Here is a 6,476-nt window from a genome sequence, read left to right as displayed (position 1 = left end):
CTGACAGCTTGTGTGCTGGGTTCCAGTCTGCAGTCAGTCTTAACCAGACTTTTAAAGAAGTGACACTTTTAGCGCATATACATAGACTTCATTTTTAAGACTTTTTGTTTCCAAGCCAGTGTGTTGAAGTAATTTTTTTAAAGTTTGTGTTAGTCTGTACAGTTTTGTTTCTTGTTACAACAGTTTAAAAATATGTTTGCGCTGAATAAATTATTGTTATGTTTGAACCACTTTGTGTTTACTAATGACAGCAAGAGAAAGCAACACTTTCACAGTTCTGCCACTTGGCCGCAGTATTTTTCCCACTCACCACCGTTTTGTACATGCTCACCTGTACATTAGGTAACGCAGCCCACCTGAGCACCCAGTTGCAGCTCATCTGCGGTCAGACCTGTATTTAAACCAGACTGTACAAAAACTTTCCCTTTTCCCTTACAGTACTGTTGCCTTGTTTTGAAATTTTATCTGTTTAAGTTTCTTTCACCCAAAGACATTTCTGGCCTTTTTTGAGCTGGGCTTGGATCCAAACAACACTTCTTACTATCACATTACAACACTAACTATACATTTCTCATAGAATGACAGCAATGCATGAGATGATTTTAAGAAAAATGAAGGAGTTCCATTGAGTTTTGAAAAAGTCTTTAGTTAGCAAATACCCCTGATTACAACAGAATTTTAATTAGTTATCCATTAAGTCAATACATCTACTAACAGTCAGCATTGAGTCTTGAACCCCCACAAGTTTACCTAAAAAGTATGATTAGTTTAACAAGCCAAAATGAAATACTAATACTACCTTCTTAAACACTTTCAATTGGATCAAGGAGAGCAGTTTAAGGGTTTTATTGCACAAGATGTATGTTGATCCAAAGTCCAGAGATCCAGATCCACAGAGGATGTAACAGAGGGAGCTAGGCAGTGTGGACGAAGGGCAGGATCTTGAAGGAGGCACTGGAGGTTTAACACAGACACACAGGGTAGGGCACAGGTAAAATCACGGAAATTAACTTCAGAAAGTTTTGCAGTCACTAATATCATCAACACTGAAAATGCTGCAACTACTAACAGAGCATTCAAGTCACTTAGAGGCTTAGTTTCAATTATGAATCATGCGTCATTCATCACTCTCATCTGAAAGAAAGATATTTCTAAAATAAATGTCAGAGATTTTATGTATAAAAGCAATTACCCTTCCATTACCTCTCTATGACAAAAAAACTCCCCACAAATGACTGGTTTGATAAGTATTTGTACACTGACAATTACACTATAAAACATGCTCATCTTCATTTATGCCTTAGTTTTAATATAGTGTATAAGTTAGAATTTAGTTTTGGGTATCACTTAATCAGTTTACACCAATAAGGTCTCTGTACCCTGGAGTCAGTTCTGAAGTGACAACTTTCAACGTGTTCACTGCACAAGCGAGAGGCCTCGTTGGGAGTCCAGTTGTCTCTTCTCATGTTGATCACCCACTGGTTCAGCCTGTCTGGATCATCTAGAAGAAAATTGACAAGTGCATCAAAATACAGGCAAGCTGACCTTAATCACATGTCTATTGACAATTACAGCTGAGATTTTGTATTTTGGATGTTTCACAATGACTTCATTTTATTTCAAGATATCTCTCCTGCAATCAAAATAGTGTTGTAAATTCTACTGTAATCACATGAGAGTTAAGAGATGAGATTCCAACATGCAGTGTTAGACATGAATCTTGTAATGCAGTTGCACCTTGCTACTGGCGCACAGTAGTCACTGAAGTCAGCAGCAATTTAAAGTCATTTTCCTCAAAATGAAATGGTTTTTATGGTGGGACTGCATATCAGTCTGTCTATATCATGCCATTCTTCTTAGTGCATGGGATTTGATTTTGATGAAATATATATTGCACAATGTTAAAGAAAATGTGTGCATATATGTTAAAATGTTTTGAATAGCATAATAGAAATAAATAATTATTCATCGATTAACCAAAACATTTATACATTTAGTTCATACCCTTTTATACTAAATACTTAGACACATGTACTTCACTGGTATAAACATGTCTGTAACTTGTTGAAAAGATCAAATATTTGAAAAAAAATCAATGAAAACATATTTTTTCAAAGCCCAAGGAGAATTTTAAAGATAATGAAAAAAGTCTAGGCACTGGCTTTCACCTGAGGGTTAAGCTGTACTCAGAGAATAGATATTGTCCCCTTCATTGTAGTGAGATGTCCTGATTTCACAATGTATCCCACTTGGAGTTCACTGCAGTCATCTATTTAGCTCTCTGTCTATCTGTCGAACGAAACTTGTGATTCACCTACAGGCACAGATAATAGCCGAAGAACACAGCACACACTATCTATACATACTGTTTCTGTTTTTAAGAGCCTCTCTTATGGCCTCTCCCTAGTTTTAACAAATGCAGCACAAAGTATTTCAAGGCTGTTGTAGTGTAATTAAAACACAACGTAGCCTCATTGACTGTAAATCACGTACGAATATATCCTCAGATTATTTTAATGAAAGCTATTGAATTATGGCATTATACTTTTCAGGAATTTAAAATATTCTGATCGATCAGTCGGACCGTTTTCTTCGTAGATAATTTTTTTTGTTGGACAAATCGGCGTTCACAGTACCAGATTAATGATCATGTAGTGGACTTGAAATGATCTCACTCGGTAGCTTTGCACTTCACATTTTAACAATCGCGAAAAATTAATTATTCTACATTTAAATCCGAACACATGCCAGTATGCTTTTCTATCATAGGTTTCCATTAGCACTGCCTGCATGTGTGACTTGATCGGCAATTAAAAGCGATCCAAAGCCACAGGGTTAGCTGGCTGACAAGCTCAACTCATAAGCCGTGGGCCGTGAGCAGTCTACGGCATAGGCGTAGAGCTATTAGCCGCCCGGTTCGGCTCCGGTATACGTGCTAACACCTGCTAATAACGTAACACAAAAAGTATAGAAAACGAATTACTCACCGGAAAAGCTGCAGCACCGACTTCTTGGACGGTCTGTCAGTACATCCCAAGGCACAGCAGGATACTTTTGGATTCATTCATGATGAAAACAGTTCAAGCTCAACAACACGATCTGTAACCTAGCCTCCGAGCAAAAAAGCTAATAGACGCTCGCTTGTCAGTCAAGTCAACCACGCCCTCATCTATCCAAATATGGTAAAAGTCGATAAATGTGGATATAATCAAAAGGAAAATGTTAGAAAAAAATTCACCCCCCTCACAGTGTGTGCCGATGGTGAAGTCAACGTTTCAGACCCAAGCCGTTTGTTGAACCAGGCTGTAAATATGCTTTTTAATGCCGTAAAAGTCCGTTTTTTTGGCTGGGGGTCTATGTAACTTCCGGTCTTTCTGCAGCCAGCCTCAAGCGGCGTCTCGACGAACAGCGGCTTTTAGCACTTCCGCATAGGCTTCATTTCTACGAACCGGATGTTGCCCCTTGGTTTCACCGCAGCAGCCGCATCCATGTCGTCTGGCGTTATTAATTCACACGTCACTTCCGACCAGGCCAGGTTCGGCTTGCTCACACCCCCCACTGCGAGAATTTCATACCTTGCGTATATCCCCAGCTCCCAGACCCAATTTTGAGAAGCATAGATTAACGGCGAGATTTTTTTTCTCGCGCGATGAGAGTCTCGCGGTAACGCAGCGCGTTATCGCCGTTAATGGCCCAGCAATAATATATATATATATATATATATATATATATATATATATATATATATATATATATATATATATATACACACACACACACACACACCTTGTAATGCTCTGTTCATGTCCAGCATGGAAAATTGGCTACTCGTCCACTCCCTCACAGTCATGAGGATGCATTCAGGTACCTAACCATGGTACCTTTTGATTTTATGTGAATCGGTACCTGGTACTTTTAACAGAACTGGGTCTGTACCTATAAAAGCACCCAATTCAGTACCCATCCATAACTGCCATCTCCTGGTGAATTACCAGTACCCACTGTTCGATCTCCTTATCAGTATCAGACCATAACATGTATATCAGAGCCGTTGGATGAAAACTGGTTTAGTTAGCCAATCAGAGACAGAGTAGGGGCGGACACATACTGCATGCACTCATCTCTGAACAACAATCCCTGAACCCTGCGTACCACAGCCGTCTCTGAGCCTAGCTAGCTGCTGTCGTCACTGCTGAGCCACTAGCACGGCTAAGGATGTCAGAGCTGGCAATGCCACTGAAAATACCAACAACATCCAATCAGCCGTAAGTATAAGCGAGAGTGAATGCACCTGACAGTGAGTTTTAATTGAAAAATTTCTTTTCAACAGTTTTTTATTGTAGTTTTACATTCATGTTACATGTAAATAAGGAACAGATGGCTCATTTACTTTAAGCCTTCATTTACACAAGGGTTAATTGAGGGAATGTCTGTGATAAGATTCAGTCTAATGTGTTTAAAAATGGCCTCAATTGAGCTAAATAACATTCTGTATCTGTCACACAACTGCTGTGTAAGGGTTCCAGCTCATTTTTTTTCTTGGTCAAGTTCAGGCCCTGATTCACTTCATGTCCAGAGAGAACAATGGTTGATCATCTGTTCAGTAGACCGGAAGTTTTGCATGGCTGGCTTTATTCTAATTTTAGTGAAACCTAATCCAGAAAGATTTTTGTTCTTGATACAAAATCACCTTTTCCTCTCATAAATAACTGATTTAAGACTGTTTCTTGGGCTTTCTTTTTTTTTTCTTTCTTTCTTTTTTTTTTTAAGGAACAACATTTTATCTGATATATTTCCTTCAGCAGGTCTGTTGGTGGAGTCTGACCTCAAATCCATGCTCTACCACAATATTTGCTTTGTCTCCTATACAATGTCTGCTGTGGAGCTGCTCTGGCAGCCTCCAGGCAATAACTGCTGAGGGGTTTGATCCCCTCAAACATTTCTCCCTGCAAAGACAGGAGAGCTTCCAAACTTGAGGAGAGAGAAACTTTCACACTCAAACTCGACAGCTGAAATTGATTCTCTTCACTCAGAGGATGTGTAACAAAGAAATAATCTGGTTTAAAAAAAACCCACAAACTTAATTTTGAAAATGCATTGAAAATTTGATTTTATTCAAATTACTTTTTAAATTTAAGCATTGTATGATGTTCAGTTTACTATAGACTTATGCACTTTTGAATATAATTCTACCATAATTACTTAGTTTTGAGTCTGAATGTAGAAATTCTTTATTTTTCTGACAGGCTGACTCTGTATACTTTTTTCAATGTTATAATTCAGTATTTCAAAGAACGAGTATCAATAAATGCCTTTTTGTGTGTCCTTGACTGTAAAAGAAATATTATTTGAGTTGAGAAGAGATATTTTTTCCCTCTGCTCTTTTGGGGTGGGTTTCTTTGGAAATGAAATAATTTTTATTTAAAATGGTTTCACATGATTTCAGATTCTACATGCATATGCAGAATCTGTTTAAAGAGCTCATATCAATAGAAAGAGATAATGGTGCTACACTTAAAGTCCCTGTGAGGAGTTTCTGAGTTTACCTCGAAAAAGTCTCTCTTCTTGATATATGCCTCATCCTAATCAACACTTTAAAATGAGATTAGCAGCACCAAATTCCTAAATGCTAATTCTTAGCTTTCTGATCGGGTCGAGTGCAACTGGATTGATTTACAGCATGATGGAGTCTCTAAGACAGCAGCACGCCGGCTGATGAAGTTTAGTAGAGAGAAGAGACATCTGTGTTTTTTCTCTGCTGAAAACGGTTTCTGTGATTAATTTTGTAGTGATGGTGGACACTAGGGCCTAACTGTCAGACAGAAAAAGGACAGAAGAGCAGAAGAAAGATAAACAGGAGAGTGACAGAGCATGAGCTAAAGGCTAACACACAAGCTAAACTGTTTGTGCTAATGTTGATACCAACCCACAGTCAGTTATTCTGCAGTGGTCTGTTCAAACTTGAGAGTCTATCAATAAAATGAAGAGTGAGGTTACGTTAGCTCTGATTGGTAGATGACTGGCAGGACAGAACCAGGATTCACTTAAGTTACACATTACAGACACAAGATCTGATCTCCCTTCATTTCCGAAACAAACCTTTTTTCAAACGCTTTAGGGAGATCTCCACCGAAGTAGAGTTGAGCTGATCATCTGGTGTATTGGGGAATACTTTGTTAAAAAGTGGAGCAAAAGATGCACATTTTGTGGAAAGACCGTCAGCAGATACAGCAGATTGAGCAGCACAAGCACAACACGGTAGTTCACGAGGATCGTAACAACAGTACTGTTGTTCTATTGTATGCGCACGCGCGAGGCAGTGTGACGTCAGCTTTTCCACTGAAAACGCTGACGTAACGTTTACAAGGCAACGGTGTAAGGAGCGTTTCAGAAAAATCCCACTCTGGAGACCGTTTTATAAAAGTTTGTATTTTGGGTCGGCTGAAACTGCGTTTCCGTGTAAACGCGAGGCTGAA

General features: G+C 38.8%; 1 long non-coding RNA gene across 1 annotated transcript; it reads right to left on the bottom strand.

Annotated features, from left to right (window-relative positions):
- Window positions 1-722: 722 nt before the first annotated feature.
- LOC141807765 (uncharacterized) lies at window positions 723-3,463 on the bottom strand. Its single transcript, XR_012599863.1, has 3 exons — window positions 2,988-3,463; window positions 1,380-1,501; window positions 723-954 (listed from the first exon to the last, which is right to left on the bottom strand). It is a non-coding gene; the product is annotated as an uncharacterized LOC141807765 (long non-coding RNA).
- Between the last annotated feature and the right edge of the window lie 3,013 nt (window positions 3,464-6,476).

Source organism: Halichoeres trimaculatus, unplaced genomic scaffold (genome assembly GCF_033239565.1).
Source record: "Halichoeres trimaculatus isolate MK-OKI-2021-1 unplaced genomic scaffold, fHalTri1.1 fHalTri1_scaffold_18, whole genome shotgun sequence".
NCBI lineage: Eukaryota > Metazoa > Chordata > Actinopteri > Labriformes > Labridae > Halichoeres > Halichoeres trimaculatus.
The sequence above is the reverse complement of the archived record's forward strand: the minus strand, read 5'-3'. Positions and strand labels throughout refer to the sequence as shown.